General features: G+C 50.8%; 1 protein-coding gene across 1 annotated transcript in view; it reads left to right on the top strand.

Annotated features, from left to right (window-relative positions):
- Nucleotides 1–10,248: 10,248 nt before the first annotated feature.
- Nucleotides 10,249–24,871, top strand: part of GLI2 (GLI family zinc finger 2) — a 257,439-nt gene continuing 242,816 nt past the window's right edge. Inside the window, 1 exon segment of the mRNA XM_040474663.1 lies at nt 10,249–10,672. The gene's annotated coding sequence lies outside the window, so the exon portion shown is untranslated.

Genomic DNA, 24,871 nt, shown 5'->3' with positions numbered 1-24,871 from the left:
TATTTTATTTTATTTTATTTTATTTTATTTTATTTTATTTTATTTTATTTTTTAAGTAGGCTTCACGGTCAGCACTGAACCCAGTGTGGGGCTTGAACTCACGATCTTGAGTTCAAGACCTGAGCTGAGATCAAGAGACAGATGCTTAACTGAATGAACCACCCAGGTGCCCCAGATTTTACTTAACCTTATTAATATTACACCTGTATCTCCTCTCTCCCATACTGAACATTGTCAGTTGTCAACAACGTTAACAGGATTACTCACTTGCATTATTTCTTGCTATATATGCAGTATCTCAGACCAATATCAACACTCTACCCACAATATAATTACTGAAAACTATGTGTTTTTCCCCCTCAGCTCTTTTTGTCCTATACGTATCCCTAAAGGTATATCCCTGGTTGTGCAAATTATTGCTTTCAGGTTATGTGGAATATTCCGTCTTTTTGTATCTACTAACTGGACACGCATTTATCTTCATTTGTTTCATCTTTTAGTTATGGGGATTACTTTAAAAAAATTTTTTTTTCAAAGTTTATTTTTGGGACAGAGAGAGACAGAGCATGAACGGGGGAGGGGCAGAGAGAGAGGGAGACACAGAATCGGAAACAGGCTCCAAGCTCTGAGCCATCAGCCCAGAGCCTGACGCGGGGCTCAAACTCACGGACCGCGAGATCGTGACCTGGCTGAAGTCGGACGCTTAACCGACTGAGCCACCCAGGCGCCCCTGGGGATTACTTTTTGAAAAGGAATTCTTGTTCTGTTATAATGTAATATATTTTCATGGCTCCAATGTCAAGTCTAAAAACCCAAGGTGTGTTAAAGGAAGTCTAGCTTTCATCTGTCTCCCCTCTGTCTTATTCCCTCTTTCTCCTGCTCGGTAATCTTAAAACATTGTTATGGTTTAACAACTTAACAATATAAACAATTCTTATGTATGTATCTGGCCACACATACAGTGTCTCACTCTTTTTAAGATTAATAATATTAGACCATATACAGTTTGTCTCACAAAATTTCCTTCCCGTAAGAATGTATAGAATAGCTTAAGAAATATGCTTCATTCCTTCATTTTATTTTATGTGTGTGTGTGTGAGAGAGTGGGTGGGGGAGGGGCAGAGAGAGAGGTGGACACAGGACCCGAAGTGGGTTCTACACTGGCATCAGTGAGCCTAATTCAAGGCTGGAACTCCTGGAGCCGTGAGATCGTGACCTGCGCCAAATTTGGACGCTCCACCGATGGAACCACCAGGCACCCCTGCCTCATTCCTTCTGTTTTAAATGTTTACTTATTTATTTCAAGAGGGAGATAGAAAATATGCGCCTGCACACAAGTGGGGGAAAGGCAGAGAGAGGGGTAGAGAATCCCAAGCAGGCTCTGCACTGTCAGTGCAAAACTCCATGTGGGTTTTGATCTCACCAACCGTGAGATCATGACCTGAGCCAAAATCAAGAGTCGGACGCTTAACTGACTGAGCCACCCAGGCGCCCCTCCCTGTTCCTTCTTATAGTTTCTATTTCTTTAGGACTATGTGCTTTAGTTCATTCAATCTCACCTGACATGAAGATATTTGGGTAGTTTCCAGTCTTTTTTTTTTTTTTTTTTTTTTTTTTATAAATAGTGCTGCTGTTATTAGTCTCCTGCACAAGCCTTTTTTTTTTTAATGTTTTAATGTTTATTTATTTTTTGAGAGAGAGAGAGACAGAGTGTGAGCAGGGGAGGGGCAGAGAGAGGGAGGGAGACACAGAATCCAAAGCAGGCTCCAGGCTCTGAGCTGTCAGCACAGAGCCTGACGCGGGGCTTGAACTCACAAGCTGTGAGATCATGACCTGAGCTGAAGTCGGACGCTTAACCGACTGAGCCACCCAGGCGCCCCATGCACAAGCCTTTTTGAATTGTGTCTGGGATAGATACCCGGAAGTGAGATGGGCAGGTCAAAGGGGTCAATGTATATGCGATTTTGCTAGGTATTCCAAATCTCCCTCCACTGGGGCTGTCCATTTTGCGTTCCCACCAGGAATGTATGAGAGTGACTGCTTTCCATACAGTCAGAGCGTGCTGTCCAGTTTTGGGGTCCTGTTGGGTGCGGCAGGTGAAAACTGGTACCTTGCTCCAGTGTTAATTTCTAGTTAGCCCACTGCAACTTATTAACAAGTGTATCTCTCACCCCTCACTCACCATGTCACCTTTTATCAAAATTGAAATTTCCATGCCCAGCGAGGTCTAGTTCTCGATTTTGTATTCCATTCCACAGGTCCATCTTTTTATTCATTCATCAATACCAAATTGTCTTAGTTAGAGACGCTTTATGTTTTAATATCTGATGGGGCAGATATTAAAGCAATGTTTTGCTTTTCTTTTTCGGGGCTTTCCCCTGGCCCTTCTTTGTTCTTTCTCCATCCAAATGAACTTTATAATTGCTAACTTTGCTAGCCCGGTTTTTTCCCTCTGCCCCGAGAAAAGACAGTACTTTTATGTGGATTGCAATATTTTATACATTCACTTCGGAAGAAGTATCTTCTTCAAGGGTTGAATCTTCCTAACCAAGAACACACATCTCTCTATATGTTCACATCTAATTAGATGTCTGCTGGTAGTGTTTTATGCTTTTTTTTTTTTCCTCATACAGGTTTTGGGCATTTCTTGTAATATTTAAACTTCATAGCTTGTACTTTCTTCTTCGCTATCATAACTGGGGGGCTTCTGTTCCGTTTTGTTTTCCAACTGATTTTGCTGATTTCTATGAAAATCTTGGACTTGTATGTTAATTTGAGTGGGGAAGGCTTGTTGTCCAAAACACCCATGCGGACTATCTTCAGTTACTGACCAACTCCAGCCTTCGTGAAGCTGTTTCCTGCAACCACTATGGTGACACCCTATACCATACAGCCTAACAAGGGACGGCCCCCAAGCCACTTCTTGCCACCTTCACTTTATTCAAAGGCAGTGGGAACTTGCCTCCCCAAATGCCTTCTAGCCAGATGAGGTTCATCAAGTAACCTAGTGTCAAACTTCTGACACTGAACCTGTAGAAAGACAAGTTGAGGGACGCTGGCTGGCTCAGTGGGTAGAGCATAAGACTCTTGATCATGGGATTGTAAGTTTGAGCCCCGTGTTGGGTGTAGAGATTACTTGAAAATAAAGATATTAAGAAAAAAAGAAAGACACATTGAAACATGAATAAAATAATGGATAACAGAGGAGGTGCTGAAAGAGAGAAATGATCGATACACATGTGGGTAAGATCCAAGTTTTTTTTTTTTTTTTTTAGTTTTTAAAAAATTATTTATTTATTTTGAGAGAGAGAGGGAGTGGGAACAGGTGAGGGTCAGAGAGAGATGGAGAGAGAGAGAGAGAACCCCAGTGCAGGGCTCGATCCCATGGGCCATGAGATCAGGACCTGAGCCAAAATCCAGAGTGGGATGTTTAACCAACCGAGCCACCCGGAGGCCCCAAGGTCCAAGTCTGAATGCTTCTTTAATGAAGCCCACAAGTGGCTTCCACATTATCTTCTTTCTGGTGGAGACAATCAATGGAATGGGGGGAGCCCAAGGAAGTGGATGAAGTAGAAGGTGGTCATCTCCCACATGGTCTCCGCACTGTTTCCCAGTGACTCCCGAGAGAGGAGATAGAGTCAACTATGATACATTACGGGCATGGAAAGGCTCTCCTTGAGACCGTTACGTAAGTCAGTCCGATATCTTACAATAATTTCATCACATTTCAGTTATGTGTCTTTGAGAATTTTGAGAAATTGTCTTGAAATGATGGCTTTCATTATTACGTGATTAGTTGGACTAACCAGAGGACTGTTGATATCTTAAGAGTCACTAGTGGCTGGAAGACAAAGCTGTCTATCAGTTTGGCCAAGACACCCACAAGCACCTTGAGAAAAGTTCTTGAGAGGGCTGGCCCTAAGGGAGAAAAAACTCCTGACAAACGTCCCCTGGATCTCTAGGCCCTGCTGATTTTGTTGCCTCCTCTCCCCTTCTCAGGATGGCCTCACCATCCTTCCTTCTCCAATCTGCCCTGCACATGGCAATCTCCTTCGTAGCCCTCACCACTCTGAGCTGACACAGGGGCTGGTGGGAGTACCACCCAGCCAGGAACTAGCTGGTGGAAGAAAGCTCTGGAGTATATGGTAGTAGTAGGAGCTCAACAAGGAGGCATGAATGAATATGTGTATGAATGAATGAATGAATGACCGTATGAATGAATGAATGCATACTTTCATATGTGTATGCATGAAGGAATCCCTCAGTTACAGAGTTTTTGGGGACACCCCGCTGGCTCAGTGGGTCAAGCGTCCGACTTCGGCTCTGGTCATGATCTCGCGGTTCGTGAGTTCGAGCCCTGCGTCGGGCTCTGTGCTGACTGCTCAGAGCCTGGAGCCTGCTTTGGATTCCGTATCTCTCTCTCTCTCTCTGTCCCTCCCCCGCTTGCACTCTGCCTCTCTCTCAAAAATAAATAAACATTAAAGAAATTTTTTTTTTTCTAGTTTTGGTCCATCTGCACTTGAATCTCTCCCAGCTGTGTCCTCCAGGGCTGCTCTGAAAGAGAAAAGGGTTTTCACCGGTTGCTTCTGTGGGGAGGGGTTGCTAACATCTCCCAACCTTGCACAAATCCCCTCTATGTCGTTTCCCCCACAATGTTGTCTGGGAGAGGGTTGAAGATTTGCACTGAAAGTTAGAAATATGGGTTCATCTTTGGCTTGCCCGGCCCCTCCCTCTGTGCACCTGCTCCTTCTATATGAGCGTGTTCTGTGGAAGACCTCTGATAAACTCACTCACAGTGGTAGGAGTGTCCCGTAGAAACGTTGTGTTAAGCCTCCAAGAGTATTTGCACTGTAACCTTAAGTAATAGAAGTCACTGACTCTAGACTTCCCGGAGTTACTGATCCCAGAGCTTGCGTGAGGGATGCTGGGATAGAGGGACAGGGGGACCGAGGGCCAAGTCAGGACCCCTGAAAGAAGAAAACATAATCAGCCCACTTTGGGGATTGGTCCTTATTGCTGATCTGACACCCTCCCTGCCTCTCCTGTTCGGCCACTGACTGGCTCTTTGTTCTACCACCTGGCCTCCTCTCTCTCAGCCATAGCTCCACTGCTCCCTCCCCACCTCGTACCCTGTTTTGCATCCTTCCTTTCTTAATTTTTAGAAGATTTTATTTGTAAGTAATCTCCACACCCAGCGTGGGGCTCGAACTTACAACTCTGAGATCAAGGATCGCACACTCCACCCACTGAGCCAGCCAAGCGCCCCACATTTTGCGTCCTTCCATTGTGGCCAGATTTGTGTCTGTCCTGATGAGAGTGGAGACTCCTTGGCGGGGGGGGGGGGGGGTTAGGGATCGGGTCTGTCACTTCTTTCTAGTGTTCCAGAGTGCTTGCTCCCGGGCTTGGTAGCCAAGTCACCAAATAATACACCTGGTGGGCCACCTCAGGGCCTTTTTCCAGTCTTCCCTGTCTCCAGTTGAGTGTTGTGTGGGGAGACTTTATCCCCCCAAATAGCCACAGCGCCATTTCTGACTGCTCATGCTCTTCAGAGTCTTGCCATCCCCCCATCCAGAAGTACAGTCTATTTTCCCTCCCCTTGAGTCTCGGCAGATGGCTTCCAAAGTTCTGTAAAAGGTTCCTGTTTGGCCTGCTTGACATCCTTCCTTTGTCTGCCTGTCGCCCAATATTGCCCCCTCAGGTGCCATCGTTCCGTTTCTTACTCCTTCTATAGACGTGTGTTTTTTGGAAGGCTTTCACCTGGCTGTCTCCTCTTAGTCCGGAACCTAGTTACCACCATGCTGTGAGGAGGCCCAAGCTGGTCTGAGAGACCACATGGAGAGGTCAGACAGAAAGGAGCCAAGGTCCCCCCCCCGAGCCAATAGCCAGCACTGAGTGCCAGGCGTGTGAGTGGGCCAGTCTATCGATGGTGCCAGTGCCAGGCTTGAGGTCTTCTAGCTGAGGCCCCAGCACTGCGGAGTAGAGACGCGCTGTCGAAATTCCTGACCCACAGCATCTTTGTGCGTAGTCTATGGTTGTTTTATCCCACTGAGTTTGGGTTGGGAGTTGGGAGTTTGGGTTGATTTGTTTCACACCCCTAGTAACCACCACACTGTGCAACGATCGACTCTGGAACTTATTCTTCCTGTATAACTGGAACTTCATACTCACTGAACAACTTCCGTTTCCCCATCTTCATTGCCTGGTGAGCCGCCATTTTATTGTTTACTTCTATACCTTTGACTATTTTAGCCTCTTAGTAGAGGAATCATGCAGTATTTGTCCTTCTCTGGCTGACTTATTTTACTTTACATAATTGCCTCCAGGTAGGCCTACGGTCACGAATGGCGGGATTTTTCTTTTAAAAATTTTTTTTTAACGTTTTATTTATTTTTGAGACAGGGAGAGACAGAGCATGAACAGGGGAGGGTCAGAGAGAGGGAGACACAGAATGTGAAACAGGCTCCAGGCTCTGAGCTGTCAGCACAGAGCCCGACGCGGGGCTCGAACTCACGGACCGCGAGATTATGACCTGAGCCGAAGTCGGCGGCTTAACCGACTGAGCCACCCAGGCGCCCCGGATTTCCTTCTTTTAAAAAAATTTTTTTAAAATGTTTTTATTTATTTTTGAGAGAGAGAGAGAGAGAGAACCCAAAGCAGGTGCTGCGCTGTTAGGGCAAACCCACAATTGTAGGACTCAAACCCACAATCGGTGAGATCATGACCTAAGCCTAAATCAGATGCTCAACGAACTGAGCCACCCAGGCACCCCAAGATGTCCTTCTTTTTTAAGGCTGACTAATATTTCATTGCATGTATATGCCACATTTTCTTTTTCCCTTCATTTGATAATGTACTTTTAGGTCGTTTCTAGATCTTAGTTACCATGAATAATGCTGCAATGAACATGAGAGTGCAGATATCTTTTTGAGATCACAATTCCAGTATTTTTGGATATATACGCAGAAGTGGGATTGGGGATCATATCCTAATCTGGAATTTTTTTGAGGAACCTCCATACTGTTTTCCATAACGGTTACACCATTTCGCATTCCCATACACACCAACAACGCACAAGGGTTCTAATTTCACTGCAACCTCACTGACACTTGTTACCGCCTGTCATCTTGACCCTAATCACTCTAAGAGGTGCGAGGTGATAGCTCATCATGGCTTTGATTTCCATTTCCCTGGTGATGAGTGAAATTGAGCACCTTTTCATGTACCTGTTGGCCATCTGGATATCTTCTTTGAAGAAATGTCTGTTTAGGTCCTCTGCCCATGTTGACTTGGGTCATTTGTGGTTTTGCTATTGGGTTTTAGGAGTTCCTTATATTTTTTGGAAATTAACTCCTTCTCAGATATATCATCGGCAAATATTTTTCTCCCATTCCACAGGATGCCTTTTTCACTCTGTTGTTTCCATCGCTTTTCAGTGTAACGTGGTTCCACTTCTTATTTTTCCCTTGGTTGTCCATTCCTTCTTCACGCCAGTGCAACCTCATTTTCTCAGGAATGTCTTCCCTGAGCCCTGCACCGCCCCCCGTGCTGGCTCAGGTCACCAGGCACAAGCATGGAGCACGTTGCATTTTTTTTTCTTTACCCAGTTTCCGATTATATATTTGTTTGTGGTTATTTTTTTAATGTCTATCTATCTTAGAGAGTGCGAGTGGGGGAAAGGGCAGAGAGAGAGGGACTCAGAGGATCTGAAGCAGGCTCCCACGCTGTCAGTGCAAAGGTTGATGCGGGGTCCCAACCCACAATCCGATCCGTGGGGATCATGACCTGAGCTGCGGTCAGATGCTCCACTGACCAAGCCACCCAGGCGCCCCTGTTTGTGGTTATTAATGAAACGCTAAGTTCACACAGGAAAGGTGCTCACCAGTCTTCCTCACTGTGATGTGGGGTCACTTGGCACATCACCTGGCTCACAGAAAGTTGCCGACTGAATGAACCAGGACTTACCCAAGGCCATACGTTTAGTATTAGATCTGGAAGCAGAACTCAGTGTCCCAACGCTCAGATGAAGGCTTTCTCTGCTGTGAACCTTGTTGCTTTTTCCAGCGTCCAAACTTCTGTCTACAGATTAAGGCATGGTGTCTAGAGCCTCTCCTCAAACCGAGAACATTCCACCCTCATCTTTACAGTCACCTCCTGGCCAAAAGAAGCCAGGAAAGGTTATGGGAGTGCCTGGATTCCAGCAGGAGTTGAGCTGGTTTGAGAGGAAAAAACAGAGAAAAAGGAAATCTCTCAAAATGTGGACTTGTTTAAACTCCTTCACAAACCTAACAACACAGGGAAACCAACAGAGACACACTTATAAGGAAGTAATCAGCCGACGAAGCTAATATTCCCGTAACATGAAATGATTCCCCGCATTTCATGGGGGTAGATATGAAAAGGATCATTAAAATATGGCCAAGGCAGGGAGGGAGAGTTTACTTTTTCTGTCTCCTTGGAGTCTGTGTTCCAAAAGCTCAGCAGGAATTTAAACAAATAGCACAGAGGAATGGTGAATCCGATCATATTTAAAGAAAAAGCCCCTTTCAAACTTTGCTTCCCTTTGATAAATACATTGGCTTCTACAAGTTTTGCTTTTTAAAAACTCTGTGGATTTTCTTTCCCACCCGGGGAGCCCATTTGGGGAAAAACAAAATCAGAATCGTTCTGCACATGTTCTCCTCTAGGTCAAGAAGAAAGATAAGGGGGAGAGAAGGAAGGTAGGTGGTAGGGAACGGGGACCATACTGTTCCTTCCCTCTTTGATTAAAAGGTGAAAAATAAAGTCAGGGAATGGTCAATGGTATATGGAGAGAGCTACTGACCCAAAGGGAGTGTATCAGTAAAATGGGCTTGTGAAGGTCACACCCCCACAGGGGGTGTGGAATTGCCCCTGCGAGCCTTTGTTTCCCCCTGCATTCCAGACAAGAAGCAACTGCAGGGAAGGAGGCTGAGGGAGAGAGATGCTCCCACCCGTCTCAACTGGGCCAATTTAGTTGAACTAATGGTACAACCCACTGAAATTCACAGATGGTGGCTCTGTGCTCTGACCTCAGACAGGTTACCTAACTCCTCTAAGCTCAGTCTTCTCAGCTGTAAAATGGGGAAGTGAACCAATCTCTGACTTTTGTAGGTTAAATAATATAAAGGAGTTGTTACTGGTCAGGAACGATTACTCGTCACCTAGCACAAGGTGTTTCACAAACGTTGGGAAGAAACATTAAAAAAAAAAACCAATCCCCCAGTGAGGCACTCTTTGGGGGAGAACCGTCAGCAAAGACAGGATGGTGGCCCCAGAGGACTTAGGGGACGCTTTAGCCAGCGGCTCCCAAGCTCCTCCAAGCGAGGCCGCTCAGTTCTGGGCGATGGTGTGGCTTGAGGGCCCGAGCGAGTCACCCAGTTTGCTTAAGCGCGTTCTTTCACACACACCCCCATATACACTTTGGCCCAAAATTCAGTGAGTTTTTTTTCTTCCTTCTTCCTCTGTTGTTGTTGGGTTCTGATTACTTCCATCTGGCTGTGGAAACTAGAGTGGAGTCTCTAAAAAAAAAAAAAAAAAACCCAAAACAAACAAAACAAACAAAACCCCTCCCTGCAAAACACACATGTACCAAACCTAGAAGGCTTCTCGCCTCTCGCCTGCAGGCGCTGGGAAGGCGACTCGTGCGAGCCGCAGCGGGGGGTGCGGGCAGGACCCCAGGCACCTGCGCGCCCTGCCGGCTGGAAGAGGGTCCGCTCGGAGCCGGCCGCCCTCCCCCCTTTGCCTCCAGTCCCCGGCTTCCGCCCCGGCGCCCGGAGGAGCGGGCGCACTAGGAACTGCGACCCGGGCATCTCCCGGCGGAGGGGAAGAGGGAGGTGGGGAGGGCGGGTGATTTCAGAGATTGAAAACAGAGCAGTCCTTGCGCCTCAGTCCCGGAGCTCATCTGACTTGAGTTAGCGACCCCCCCCCCCCCCCCCCCCCAACCCCGGCCCCTTAAAAAAAAAAAAAAAGTGTTGGAAACTGGCGCGTTCTTTCGTTCCCTGCTCGAACTTTGTTCGTAGGTGTGCTTTCTCTCGAGACTCGGTGCTGGGGAAGAGGATCCTCGGCCGCCCCTCCCCCCACCCCCAGGTTCCCCTGGCCCCGGGTCCCCCGGGTGCCCCCGGAGGCGGGGGCGCGCGGCGCGGGCGGGGGCGCGGCGCCCGGGTGTGCTGCAGCCGTGCGCGCGGGGGCGCTGCGCCGTCCGGGCGGCGCTGATGGATTGCAGGAGTGCCGGAGCTCGCCAGCCGAGGCAGCACGGCTCCGCGGACTTTTTTTCAAACTACCATCAATGAGACTTCGAGGAGGAGCGGGAGGCGGCGGCGGCGGCGGCGGCGGCGGCGGGCGCGCAGGAAGGCGAGGAGGCGCCGGGGGAGCCAGAGGAGCCGGAGGAGCTGAAGCAAGGAGCGTGGGCCGCGCGGCGCGCGGGAGCCTAGGGGAGCTCCCGGCTCGCCGGCGGTAGGGGCTGCTGGGCCCCCGCCCGCCTCTCGGTCCCCTCCCCTGCCTGGCCCGCCCCGCCCCGCCCCGGCCGGACTGAGCCCCGGTACACGGCAGCCCGCGGCGGGTCGCCGCGCCAGCCAAGTTGGGATGGGGGCCCGAAGCCACCGCTCGGCGCCCCAGAGGCCACCTGCGTGCTAGAGGCAAACTTTTGTCTCCCTCGGTAAAGTTGCATTGGCATTCTTTTGCTTGCTTTTCGTTGCGAAGTGCTCCCTACGCCGTCCGAGCCCGGGGCGACTGGGATGCTGCGCCGTCTCTGAGGGTCCCTCGGCCGTGTATGCTCGCCACGGCACAGGGATCGGGGCACCGGGCTTGGGGGGCCGGGGGCTGGCGAGGCGGCGCCGTTTCGGGCTCTGGCCAAGCCGGGCGGGGACGAAAAGGGGGCGGGGGCCCCAGGGCAAGGAACTTGTGGCCGGTGGGCGATTTTGCATCCCCTTTCCTACCTGGGGGAAGAGCCCGTCCTCTCCCGTTGCACAGCCTGGCCGGCCCGCAACCCGTCTTCACCGCGTCTAAGACGCGGGCTGTTTGTGCGGGAGGTGGTGGGTAGCACCGGAGGCTGGGATGCTGCGAAGCTCCCGGAGGTGGACGGTGGGAGCGTGACTTAGGGGAGTGTGCGGTGTGTGGAGGGGCTGCGGCCAGCCACTTGGGAACTTCTGACTGCACTTCTCCGCGCTACCCGTCGCGGAGCCCTGCCTTTCTTTCTTCCTCGCTCCTTCCTCCCGGTCTTCGGGCCCTGTCGCCCCCCTCCCCCTCGGTCAGGCTCTCCTCTCCGGCCTCCCTCCTTGCTTCTCTCCGCCAACTCCTCCTCCTCCCCTGCCCTCCGCCCCTAGATCCGCTTGACTTCTCGAAGGGATCCGCACGTAATCCCTGGCCCGGTCCTCGGGTCCCCCCACCCCTCACTTTCATCCCCGCCCCCCCCCCTCCTCGTCCCCCCCCCCCCACCCCCCGAAGGGCCAATCTCTCAACAAGTATATTTGCTGAGGAATTTGAAAAATCCACTACTGCAACTTGATCTGTGTGTGATGGATGGGGAGAGGCGCGTAGAGAGTTGGGCGCCAATCCTATTAAGGGTTTAGAGAGGGGAGCGTTTTTCCCGGACGGGGGCGGAGGGTGGGTAGGGAGGGGAGGAGGAAGGGAGCGTGTGCGTGTGCGAGTGTGAGCGCGCCCGCCGCGTCGGGGAGCTGAAAGTCCACCCTACTCGGCGCCTTTTCAGCCCGGCAGTAATTGCTGTCATTTCCTAGGAAACCCGACTTTTACAGCGCGAGGAGCTCTGGATGGAGCCCGCGCGCTTCACCCTGGGTGACCGACTTCGGACGCGCTTGCGGGCCTCGCTCCCCTCCCCCCCCCGCCCCCCAAACCCCGCCTGGGTGCCTCCCTTAACTCCCCTCCCTTTTGTATAATTTTCATGTGGCTCTCTGGGTCGATCCCTGCTGGAAAAGCGCACCCTTCCCAAGTCCGGTGCCGGGCCCTGGGGGGTGGGTGGGTGGGGGGGGGTGTTTCCTGCGCCGCTCTGCCCTCCCACCCGGGCATCCCGCTGGGTGCACGGCCTCTGGCGCGGGCTTTGCAGCCCGGTGGCCGCGGCGGAGTCTTGGGCCCCCGCGCCGCCGCCCTCGCCGGGCGTGTGAAGGTTTAATCCCGACAGCTTCAGATAAAGGGAGCAGTTGTAAAACGCTCATATGCTGTTTGCAGACGAGGCTCTGGGGGATGTTGGAGAATTTGAAAGTAAACGTTTCCCTCGCAAGCGGCATAAAATAGTGTTTAAACAAATATTGTATTGGCATGCTCAGGGGGCCCAGTGCCAAAAAGTAAAGTAAATAAACTGTGAAATCCAAAATATACAGCGGTGGAAAGCGGAGGAGTGAGCAGGCTAGTCGCAAGTCCCCCTGATGAGATCTGTTCTGGCCACTTCACCTCCGGGCCCCCTCCCCGCCCATTTCCTTACCTTGGCTGGGAGTTTCCTTCCCTCCGCTTCCTAGTGTCTGAGGGCAGGCCTCCCTGGGCCTGGGAGCAACTTTGCAGTTGCACCCACCGGAGGGAATTCTTTGTGTGGCTACTTGGGCTGGTCTTCCCCAGGGGAGGGGAGGGCGCCCTGGCCACGCTTGGCTGCTTTTAATTTTGACTTTCTTCATTTGGGCTTTTCCCAGCTTCTGGTCTGCCCTGGGGCTGTTCTAGAATGTGGACTCTAGAACTTGCAGATGTGTGCCCTGCAGGCTTCCCTCCCGTGGGCCTCTGGCCACACTTTTCTTCTCCTTCCTTCATCTTTCTTGCTTCCGTTTTCCTAGACTTGCCTGCTTCTCCCTCCCATGGCTGAGGGTTACTGGAAATTGTGGAAATGTTCTCTCCCCGATTCAGATTCCATTCGAACCCAGACACAAGGAAAGTTGTCACTTGTCTAAGAGTTTCAAAGTCAGTTACTGTTTCGTATTACCCAAGTTTGGTTTTGTATTTTCCTTCTGCTCTGAGAAACCCGCCGACTTTGGGAGGTGATTTAGTGGTTCTAGGGGGATCTACCCTGATGCAGGAAGAGTCCCAGGTAGGTGAGGAGCCCACCTGCCCACGAGATCGCCCTCGGGTGAGCTGTCCGGCCCTTGCTCTGGCATCTGAGAGACCAGTGAGAGCAGTCTGTTTTCCAAGTCAGCGAGCGGGTGAGGCCAAGAGGGAGAACCACCGCCCCCCAAAGCCGGGCCAGGCTCCCGAGGAACAGGGTGGGACCGTTAGAGATGTTTTTATCCTCCGTGGGAATTGTTTCGAGGGGGAGTTTGCAGGGTCCAGACTCCTTCAGCAGAACCTCCCAAGGCTGTGGGGGGAACCTCTACAGCTCGCACTGACCCTGGCCGTGGCCTTGGAGGGAACTCTGGACTGGGCCCCACCTCGAAGTGTGTGTGGAATTAGGCAAGGCCCTTCTGGAGTGCCACTCCACTTTCTCGGGGGTGCTCCAGGCCTTGTGGGGAGAGCATTGGACAGAGGAGATCCTTTGAGTTGCCTGGACGGAAGAGGGGGCCACAGGGCTGCCGGTCAGCGGCTCACTGCCTGGCCGTGGGGGTCTTGGAGGCTGTGTACTGTAGCTGGCTTGTTTGCACTGCCGACTGAAAAATACACAAATACTTCATGCTTTTTGTACTCCCACAAGTGCCCTGTACACAGTGCGGCCCATAGGGCTGGATTAGCAAGCCAGGAGATTCAGCAGGCAGGCAGACAAAATTGGATATTTGTCTAATAAACACCCTTCTCCCATCAGGGCCTCCCTCGGCCACCCCGGGGCGGGGGGGGGGGGACTTCACCCCACAGATGCCAGCAATTCCCTTTAAATGAGACCAGGAGGTTGTCGTGTGCACTCTGAAAGCCTGTGTGACCCCTACACACCCTGCGGGCTTGTTAACGCTCAGAAAGGAGCCCTACATCCTTGTGAACGCTACGGGTAGGGCTGCTTGCTTTTTCTTGGGAAAGTGTGTGTTCATCAGGGCTTGTGTTCATCTGAAGGACGCTCACTCATGACGCTGGTTTGAGAGAGGTAGAGCAAACCAGTCTTCCTTCTTCAGGCCCCGGTGTTGGGGGGTGGGGGTGGGGGTTTCTACCTGTGCCAGAGCCCGGTCCTTGGTGCAGGAGCAATGGCCAGGCCAGGTGGACCCTGTCGCTGTGGACGGCCACAGCTGTTCCCGCTGGGCCAGGGTCCTTTGAAAGGGAACCCCAGGGAAGCCATCCCTCCCCCCCCCCACCCCTTTCTTCTTTTCAGTAAGTGTCAGAGGCAGGGACGAATGAAACACGTGAAGAATGCCAAAGAGAGAAACTATTCTCAGATTCCAGAAAATTCAGAGGCGGAATAGGTGACTATACGCACTACCAGAATATGCAGCAGTCTAAAGACCTCGGGGAGGAAAGCGACCCTGTAATTGTTTCCTGAGGCTTGTTTCAAAGACCCAAAGGGAAGGGGACACTGGTGTTTGGTAGTGTCCTTTGGTAAAGAGTAACAGCTTTGTGGTTTTTGAGTAAACACACGACACCAGACTCAATATTACTCATTTTCTCCAAAATTAATTTGGGTGTTTGCTGTGGAATATAAAAGATTTTTAAAAACAAATCATAGGTCATTGTTTTTAGATTCTGAGGGTGACAGAAGCACCTTTCACCTACAAAACGATGGTAAAACCCTGAGAAAATGCACTAATGAGAACAGCATGCTTTCTTTGCTTTTAATGTCTTATTTTTCCCAATTTCTTCACCAACAAAAGCATCCTCAGTAATCCTGGTTGTGTTCTGATCCTCGTTTCTTAAAAAACGTGCAAACGGGGGAAAATAAGTCATTGAAGGTGTGACCAAAGAGTACATATTAAACCATTTTTGAGATTTTCATTTAAATTGAATAAGTTAATGTGGTTTTGTGTGTTTGCATGTGTGTTGTTAAAAAAAAAAAAAACAGGTTGCTGGGAAGTGTGTTTTAACTGTGAGTGCCCGGTTTCATGCATTAGCATAAGAAAAAAGTTTTAGTGCATTTACTATTGTCTTGAATGAAGAGTTTCAGCAAAGGGAAGGAAAGCCGCGAAAGGGTGATGGTCCATTGAGATTCTCCAGCAGCCCCCAGCTCGTCATCTGCTGCTGAAATCTGTGATCGGATATCACTTTTATCTCGCTTTTCCATTCTCTGGCCTTTTTCACACGTTCACTTTTGTCAGGGTTTATTGATTATGTTTTCTTCTCTGCAAATCTGTGGAAAATTTAATGAACCAAAAACAGCAGTGAAATAAAGGGGACTTTTTATTCATTAGCACGGGATTGATTTCCCCCCTTGGGCCGAGGGCCCCTGGCCTCCCGCGAGTGGGGGGGGGGTAGGAGGGCGAACAGCGCTGCTGCAGCCTGAGGCGGGGCCTCCCCAGGCCTGTGGCCTCACCGATGACCGGCACTGGTGAGCCTGGGACTCCCGTCCCAACTGAGCGTTCAAAGCCCACACAGGATGGCTCTTTCTGGTCAGCCCGAGCCTACCACGCCGTAGACCCCAGCCTCCCCTCCAGGATCCTGGCTCAGGGGGCTTTGGGCAGGGAGCGGGTGGAGATGGGTATTTGTACTCCCCAACCTTACAAGCCAGTTGAGAGCCCGCCTAGGCCTTCCCGGGGACACAGTTAAGTATCTCTCTTCCTCAGCCCGGCTCGGAAACCTGTAATTAAGCAAAGCCCCTGGTGTGATTACACTTTGCTGACTCCGCTGGGTTTGGAACCGCTTCTCTCTACGAAATAGGGTGAACTCTTGCTCCTTGCAGAGGCTTCCCGGGTAGCCTGTGGTACACTTCTATGGCACGTCTGTCTGTCTGTCTCTCCCCTCCTCTCCTTTCTCCCGTCCTCCCTCTCCTCTTTGTCTCCTTTCTGTCTTCCTCTCCCCCCCCCTCCTTTTCACTCCCTCCTCCGCCCCCTCTGTCTCTCCTTTAATGTCTCTCTTACCCCATTTCCTCTTTCACGGCTTTATTTTTCCCTCTCCTTTCTCCCTCTCCCAACTCTCTTTGTTTCTCTCTCCCTTCTCTTTTCTCTCCTGTCTCCCTTCCCATCTTTTCCCTTCTCTCTCTGCTTTCGCCTCCCATCTCCCCCTCCCCCCACCCCGTCCCCGCCCCTCCACTTGCCGCCCCGAGGCGGGCTGGCCCGGGAGGCGGCGTGCCCAGCCCGTGGGGACCGTGCTTGCGGCCGGGGGACGTTCGGTGCCCCGAGTGCCCGCGCGCCGGCCGCGCCGCCTTCCTCCCACCTGCCCGCAGGCCTGGTTTGAGGCGCCCGAACAATGGCCACATTGTCCAGCCGGCGCACCGGCCGCCTCCGGCGAGTGGCGGCAGGCCGGACCGTGCTCGTGGCGAGTCGGGAAGAAAGCCAGCGGGCCAGGTCCCACTGGGCCCGCGCCGCCACCGCCGCCTTTGTCGCCGGGCGAGCGCCCCGGAGCGCGCGGGCCCGCTGTCCCTGCACCTGGGAAGGGCGCCTTTTCCCAAAGCTGGGGCCCAGGCTGACTCTCCCTCCCGCTCCCGATGGACTCGCCCCCCCCCCATCCCCCTTCCTGGGGAAGGGAGCTCGAGGTCAGCTCAGTTTGCAGAGTGGGTTGAGAGCATTTCACCGGAGCCAGCAGACATGTTCCCAAACTTTTGGTGGCTTCAGAAACTTTTTCTGCAAGGCATCTGCGAGACTGACTACAGCCAGGGAGGCCTCCTGTTGCCCGGTCCCCACCCCAAAGGCTGGAAAAGAGTGGTGGTCTCTTGGCATCGTCCGCACCCCTCCCCCACCCCCACCCCCACCCCCACCCCCACCCCCATTCGTCTTGACCTGTAGGGATTCAAGACCTCTTAGCTCAGAAAAAGAAAGATCTTTGAATGCTGAGGATGTTAAAAGAGCATCGGTCCCCGGGTCCAAGCAGATGCTTAGCAATGCTTCTTTGTGCGGTGGACAATGCAATAAGTCAGCCCGACTTTTGAGCCACATTTTTAAGGAACTGTAAGGGCCGCTCAAGTACACTTGTGCTAAGTTGAATTGATTGAAATTTAATGGCGGTTAGTGGCGATGAATGGTAATGATTTTCCAGCGTATCTTTGGCATACTTGACATTAATAACCGGAGACTGTGTGTGTATGCGCACCAAGCGCCTGCCACACACGTGAGGCGGTAGCATTATTCATTTTCTGAGATGCCAGTCCTTCGCCTCCTTCCTCTGCTCAGATCCTTTTCCTCCTCACCATAATTCAGTTGTTCAGATGATTTAAAAAAAAAAAAAAAGGGAAAAGATGGAAAGAGAAAAATCTTTCTCCGTTGAGCATGTACATCATGTCAACATAATTTTGAGCTCATGATTTTTTTCAATTCCTACATAAATCAGCTTCTAATATACAGAATGTGATGAATTTGTTTTAGCTGCCATCATGAATTAATGTTATGCAAATAGAAGCTTTGCAGGTGAAATGATTTACTAAATAATTTCAACTTCTAATATTTAAGCTCATTCATTATGTTGGGAGTTAAAAACAAACAAACAAAAAAAAAAACCAAGTCCATATTTTTAAACCTGAGATGGGGAGATTAATATTTGAGTATTTGCAGTATAGGCAGACCTTGATGGCCGGAAAATAGCTCTTAATTTGTTGAGTCTTTCTTTGAGAGTCTACAATTCACCAAGCAGGTGCTTAAAAAGAAGGGGATGGAAGTCTTACCAAGTTTCAGCTGAGGGAGGACAGGAATGCGTTTAAATAATTCCAGTGACTATCAAGGTAACATACCCCCGGGGATTGAACTAGTTTTGCTTTGGGACCGAAGAGCTTCCGTTTTGAACTGCTCTTGAAGGAGGAATATGACTGAGCCCGGTGGAGAGGGGTGAGGGCCTTTGATGTCCCCTGCCCCGTCTTTGTCATTTGCTAGTTAAGACTGTTTTTTAAAAAAATTTATTGGGGCGCCTGGGTGGCTCAGTCGGTTAAGCGTCCGACTTCAGCTCAGGTCACGATCTCGCGGTCCATGAGTTCGAGCCCCGCGTCGGGCTCTGGGCTGATGGCTCAGAGCCTGGAGCCTGTTTCCGATTCTGTGTCTCCCTCTCTCTCTGCCCCTCCCCTGTTCATGCTCTGTCTCTCTCTGTCCCAAAAATAAATAAACGTTAAAAAAAATAAAAAAAAAATAAAAAAATTTATTATTGAAATCTACTTGAACATACAATGTTATACTGGTTCCAGGTGCACACAATACAGTGATCCGACAATTCTGTACTGGTTAAGACCATCGTAAGACCGAGTCGTTGACACCTGCCTACAAAGGTGGCAGCCGTATAGAAAGTTGGACAGGGGAAGAGAACTGCTGATGCCACCCCCTTCCCCCCATAACAGCTAGGAACCCTTTCTTATATACCTCGTCTTTCAGTCTGTTTTCCTCTGGAAAGAGTTGAGGAAGGGAGTTAGCGTGATGGATGAGCGCATATGAAGAAAAATAGCTGGAACCCTTGAGGTTACCCTCGGGGAGAGGGAGACCAGTCATTCAAGAGCTGGCTGACCCTGTGCGGGTTGCTTTTTGCCTCTCTGTGTGGAAGGCAGGCCTTGGCAAAGGTGAGCTCAGATCCTTTGGCTTCAGAACCTTGGGAGCCGCCGCATCTCGTCTCTCGCCACCCACCCCTAAGAATCAGAGAGCAGGCAGGGTGGGAGGACCCGAGTTTGGATAAAGCGTGGGGTCTCCCACCACTGCTTGGGCTTCCGGGGAGCAGGTTATGCAATGCTGCTCAAGGAATACGCCCCACCTTCCCACCAGTCACTCTCCCTAGCCCACTGTAGTGCTCGGGCACCTCTGGGATATGGTCATGTCATGACCATGGATGGGGGTGGACTTGGGACGTTGGTGGGTGTTGGGGGCAGGGGCAGCACAGGGCCTGTGGTGGCCTTTTCAAGTTTTCTTGAAGGCTATGGACAAGTTGAAGGAAGGCTGACACATAAATATGTCTCGGATCTCTGGAGATAAGGGTAGACTTTTGACTTGACTTCTCCAAAAATTGAGGTCATTGTGGTCCGATGACAGGTTGAAGGCACATCACTCAGACATTTCCGCAGACAGCTGTGGGTTGTACTGTGGTGATACATTATGTGTCCGGGCTGTGACAGCGTATTTAGGGCCGGCCCTCACTGTCTGCTGAGATCAAGGTGAGGGGACGTCTGTGATGTTCCTGGACTGAGTGTGTGCCTGTGTTACCTTGCTTGTGTAGGGAAAGGAGAAATCAGACTCCAGGGTTGCACAGCCAGGAATTTTCCAGTTTGAATGTAATTTAGATGTTTTCATCCATAGAAAGTACATATAATATAGTCCGTTTACTCACGTGATATAGTGTGTTAAGTTACTCTTCCTGTTACATGTGAATGTGGGGTGTGTGACGTGTATATGTATTTATTCTGAAATACATATATATCAGTAAGTCTCTTAACTATCAGATCCCTATAAGAATTAGATTTTTTTTTTCTTCTTCTAAGATGCACTTAACACAAAAAAGAGAAATAGCGTAAGAGAACGATGTCAGAACAGGAGATGAGTTATAGAGGCAAATCTGAGAATAAGGCCTCAGGCATCTCGAAGTGGAGTTCTTGGGACTCCTGAATCAGGTTCAGGTGGGCAGTTTGTTAAATATGCAGATTTTCAGGCCCCAGGAAGTACATACTGAATGAGACAGAATTCCTGTGGAGTGGAGTTCTGAGATCTGCATTTTATCAAGGATCTTTAGGGTGGGGTGATGCAGATTAGTGTTTTCTTCCTGTGATGTTCCCCAGTTCCTTTGTGACTTTTGCAAATAAGAAAGGGGTAAGCATTCGCATCTGTAAGGCTTGATGGACAACCCAGGATGGGTCTCAGCAGATGGTAAGACTTAGCTGCCTGGCCCAGCTTTTGCTGGACTGGAGGTTGGGGCAAGCTGGCCAAGAATTGAGCTGTTCTGAGAAGTGGACTTTAAGGCAGAGGCTCTCTTTCATGGGACTGTGAAAGGCAGCTTTCAGGCCCCACGAGAAACCAGAGTGTAGTGAGCTTATCAAGTGTGTAGTTATGGCCTGAGGGTCCCTAGGATGGCTCCTGTTTTTTTTTTGTTTTTGTTTTTGTTTTTGTGTTTGTTTTTGTTTTTTATCCTGTGTAGGTAACCTCATGTGCATCATGACAGCTGTCTCAGGGCTCATGACTGAAGTGGCCAGAAGTTGGACCCGCTTTGGGGCCAGTTCAGTTTCACGGCTTGAGCAGGCATTTTGCAATTTCCATTCACACTGAGGTTTGGCTGAAGGGCCTACCTTGTGGGTGTTCTTATGGTTTCCGAAGAAGGGGAGGAAAGAGATAGCCTGGCAGGAGTGTGGGTGCAGAGAGGAGCCAGTGTCAGCTGCCCTGCCCACGCTGTGACGGCCTGAGGCCTGGGAGCCAGTGGAAGGGGCCTGCCCCGAGGGGAGGATGGGCCGTGGAATGGTCCTCCACCTGTGAGGTCAGCCTGCGGCCCTAGTGCGCAACGCTGCCTGGCATCCTACCCCCCCGTCACAGCGTCCCCTGCCCGTACCCTGGCCCTGGCGTCAGCCTATTTCAAGAACGTCCTGTCTCACCGTGCCTTGAGTCTTCTACAGAGTAAGAAGGCAAAACGAGCCTGGAAGGAGTCTGAGTGTGGGCCAGCTGAACATCAGGACAGGCGCGGTGTCTCTCTGGCCCTTGCTTCTCAACTCAGAGTGGGAGTCCTGACCTGCCTTGCTGGTGTGTGTTAGTAGTAAATGAGACTCTGAGTGGGAGCCCAGCATGGCCCTCGCTCAAGGTCAAGGTCCTGAGAATGTTGCCCTTTCCTGTCACTAAACCCTTGCTGGCCTGGGACACTTGGGCTCTTACATACATGCCTCTGACTCTGATGGCCTGCACCAGCTTTTGGGGGTTTTGTGATTTGTAGTGTCCTGCAAGTGTAGGCCGTGTTAGCTTTATGTTGATACTTCAAGTGCATCTGGGCAAAGGACTTCGAGAGAACAGGAAACAAGAAAACTTTCACACGTGTCAACTTGGGACTTGTGGACTCCTGCTCGTCTGTTTGTGCACTTGGTTTGGATGGAGGCCGTTTGGAGGCATTCGGCGGGTCTGAAGGTGCGGTGTTATTTTCTGTCCACATTTGCTCAGCTCCTCTGCTTGGTCTACACTCCTGGGGGCAGACTGTAAGGCAGAGCGAGGGCACACCGCTTCATGGCTCCCCTGGCCCTGGGAGCCCTGTGGGAAGTGGGGCGTGGGCTGCTGGTGTCCCCATCTCCTCCGGGTCTCTGCGGCCCGACACCCGGGTGCCGAATCCTTCTCCAGATCCAGCCCTCAGGCCCAGGCCCCTTGGGCCCCCGGCGCTCTCTGGCCAGCTGCTTTACCAGGAAAGGCTGCGACCCCACCCTCTAGTGTGGTGCTTCTTCATTGCCATCCTCTTCCATCTTCAAGGAGCCCACCTTCGATGGGCAGTCGGTGGCAGGCAGAAAAGCCAGAGGCAGCACAAGGCTGATGGCTTGGAAGCCTTGGTTTGCCGAGTTTGAGGGTCCCGACAGCCTCCCCACCCTGTACCCCTACTACCCACCTGTGGTATGAGTCCTGTTCCTGCTTTCGCTGATTTCAGCTGTGAGAGCCAAGCTTCTCGACCAGTGTCCAGTCATAGGCATCTACTAGCCAAGCCTCACGGAGCTGGCTGCCTGAGTGAGCACCCAAGTGGCCCAGCCAGTAGTCCAGACAGGCAGACAGACAGAGCAGCGCACAGGACAGGCCTGGGTCTCACCCACTGCCCAGCCCAGCCCAGCCCGCCCTGTGGGGACCTCAGGTTTCCCCAGTGGCCTAGGCCCTGTTGGTCCCTTTTCTGTTTCTGTTTCCTTGGGTTTCCCTTTATTTAGGTTTAAAATCCTTTTTGCATGGCTAGGGGCTCTGTATTCAAGGCGTGGGCTTTGATTTAGCACTTGAGGTTTCAAGCAGAGCCTTCTCTTCTGATAGAAAACTATTAGAAACAACAACAACAAAGTAGTTTCCCCACAAGATCTTAAAACTAAGGCATACTTTTTAAAAAGTTGTGAAATAGGGGCGCCTGGGTGGCTCAGTCGGTTAAGCGTCCGACTTCGGCTCAGGTCACGATCTTGCGGTATGTGAGTTTGAGCCCCGCGTCGGGCTCTGTGCTGACTGCTCAGAGCCTGGAGCCTATTTCAGAGTCTGTGTCTCCCTCTCTCTCTGACCCTCCCCCGTTCATGCTCTGTCTCTCTCTGTCTCAAAAATAAATAAACGTTAACAAAAAAAAAAGTTGTGAAATAAGGAACATCATAAAGAGGAAATTTTGTTAAATATCCTTCCAGTCTCTATTGTTTTTTATTATTTTTTTTTAAGTTTATTTATTTACTTTGGGAGAGAGAGAGGAGAGGGGGATGGGCAGAGAGAGGGAGAGAGACAGAATCCCAAGCAGGTTCTGCACTGTAAGTGCAGAGCCCTGTGTGGGGCTCAGTCTCACGAACCTATGAGATCATGACCTGAACTGAAATCAAGAGTCAGATGCTTAACTGACTGAGCCCCCCCCCCAGTGTGAAATATTTTTGCGCTGTATTTTCTGACAAAATTGAAATTACATGATATATAGTTATGTGACTCTTGATTCACTCAGCATTTTATCATGGACGTTTTCCCATGTTTATTAATGAATAACTTCTAGTTTTGTGGGGTTTGTTGGCTACAGGATGTCCTTTTGTCTGACTCTGTCATATTTTCACTTTGCTCTCTTTACGTGGTTGGACATTTAGATTGTTTCTAGTTTTAGTTGTGATAGAAAATGCTGGAATAGATGTCCTCGTATGTACGTGTTTACCTGAAATTCTGAACGTTACATTAGAATAGATCCTGCAAAGTGGTCTAACTTGGCCAAAGTGTTTGGACATCTATGAAGCCCTCATTAGGTCTTACTGGGTTTCCAGTGGTATCTCCCTAGCTTTTGGGGAGAGATCGAAGATTCTGGCTTGAGGTTTTCAGGAGAACTGTGTACAAATCAATGTAAAACCATCATTGGGTGCCTTCTGTATGGCTAGAAGCATGCAAGTCACTTGCAGACTATGATCTCATTTTGTAGATAGGTAAACTGAGTCTGGCCACTGGGAGGCAGAGTCCTGAGCAGAGGGAGAGTTACTCCCCTGGAATTGGCTTCTGAGCGCTGCCCTGGGAACAGCTGGGCCACAGCACTGTTTCTCAGCTAGGACGCTTTGTTCCCCAGGAGTCATTTGTCAATATCCGGAGACATTTTTGGTTGTCACGGACTGGGGGGTGGTGGTGGTGTGTGTGTTCGTGGCATCTAGCGAGTAGATGCTTAACATCTTGTAAGGCACAGGGCAGCCCTGGCAACAAATTATCCAACCCCAAATGTTACCGGTGCTACAACTGAGAAACCCTGGGTAGAGGTCGCCTGCTAAAGCAGGCATCGGTGCCTTTTCACACCTCATTCTCGCACCAGGCTGGAAATCTCCAACCTTCTTTTCTGCGCCTTGGATTTCAAAACGGTGTGGCAGTCGCCATCAAGAGGAATTCCGTGAGCAATCCATCAGTCAATCAGCCAGCACTTGCTGGAACATCTGTTCTGTGCCTTACGCTTATTAAGCTCGCGGCCGTAAGCGCACACCTTGCTAACTTGGTTAAGAGCCGCTGGCCTCTGAAATCCCAGCAGGTTTCTCAAATGTGCATCTTCTCCTGGTTCTTTCCATGCCTAGCAGGGGGGCTACTTTAGGAAAGTCATGAATTGGCCAGTGTGACCTCCGAAGACAGCTACGGAGGAAGGTTGCCGGGAGCAGGGACTGCCCTCACCTGCTGTCTGGAAGAAACTGGATGTGTCTGTTTTCCCGGCCCCAGGCTGGGAAGTTTCCCACTTCACAATGTATTCTGTACCAGGCTCTTCCTGGCAGCTACTAGTCAGGGATGGCAGAGTCCTGGGTCAGAATAGTGGGAAAGCCTGGGGTGGGGGCCTTTGGGCAGTGGCTCATTTGTTTAACCAAACAGTTGTGCCTAAGCAGTCCAGGAAGGCCTTCTTCCAGGAGAGGGCCCAAGCTGGGTCTCCGGGATGGGGACTTTACCATGGAGAGGCAGGGGAAGGAACAGCAGTCCAGGCAGAATGACTCAGGCATATGATGTGTGGCGTTTCTGGAACCTGCAGGGGGTCACTGTTACTTGGAGGATGAAGTGGGGAGGGGCTCTGGCAGTCTGCAGAGGTGCTCTTTAGGAGAGCCTGGGGATGCTTTGAAGGGGTGGCTTGGTGATGATAAGTAAGGATGGCCCTTGTTGTTAACTTCAGGTCATGAGACATAAGCACACAGGAACCCAGGTTCTTTGGGGGGCTAGAATATTTGGGTGGCAGAGTGATTCTCTACCTCTTAGGTTTGGGCTGATTCAGTTCTCCAGGTTTTTGTTTGTTTGTTTGTTTGTTTGCCCGGGTAAGCTAGGCACAGCAGTGGAAAAGAGGGAATTCCCAGCAAATATGCACGTACCTCTTCTCATGCTGGTAACCTTTGCCCATTTGGAGGCAAGAGCTTTGCCTGACCTACTCCCTGAAGATAACGCCCCTTACAGGGTCACCTCTTGCTGACCCTCATGGCTGGTCAAGAGAAGATGAATCTGGTTCTCAGAACACTCTTCACCATGATCCTCAGGACCACTTTCAGTGATTTAAGGGTAGCAATGGTTATCCATCCATCCATCCATCTGTCCATTCTCCCTCTATCACCCATCCATCCTCCCCCTCATCCATCCATCTTTCCATCCTCCCTTCCTCATCCACCCATCCGTCCATCCGTCTCTCCATCCTCCCTCCATCATCCATTCATCCATCCGTCCATCTTCCCTCCATCATCCATCCACCCTCTGTCCATCCTCCCTCCATCATCCATCCATCCATC

Source organism: Herpailurus yagouaroundi, unplaced genomic scaffold, assembly GCF_014898765.1.
Source record: "Herpailurus yagouaroundi ecotype Mexico unplaced genomic scaffold, PumYag 140, whole genome shotgun sequence".
In the NCBI taxonomy this organism is placed as follows: domain Eukaryota; kingdom Metazoa; phylum Chordata; class Mammalia; order Carnivora; family Felidae; genus Herpailurus; species Herpailurus yagouaroundi.
This window is presented reverse-complemented; position numbering and strand designations above follow the sequence as displayed.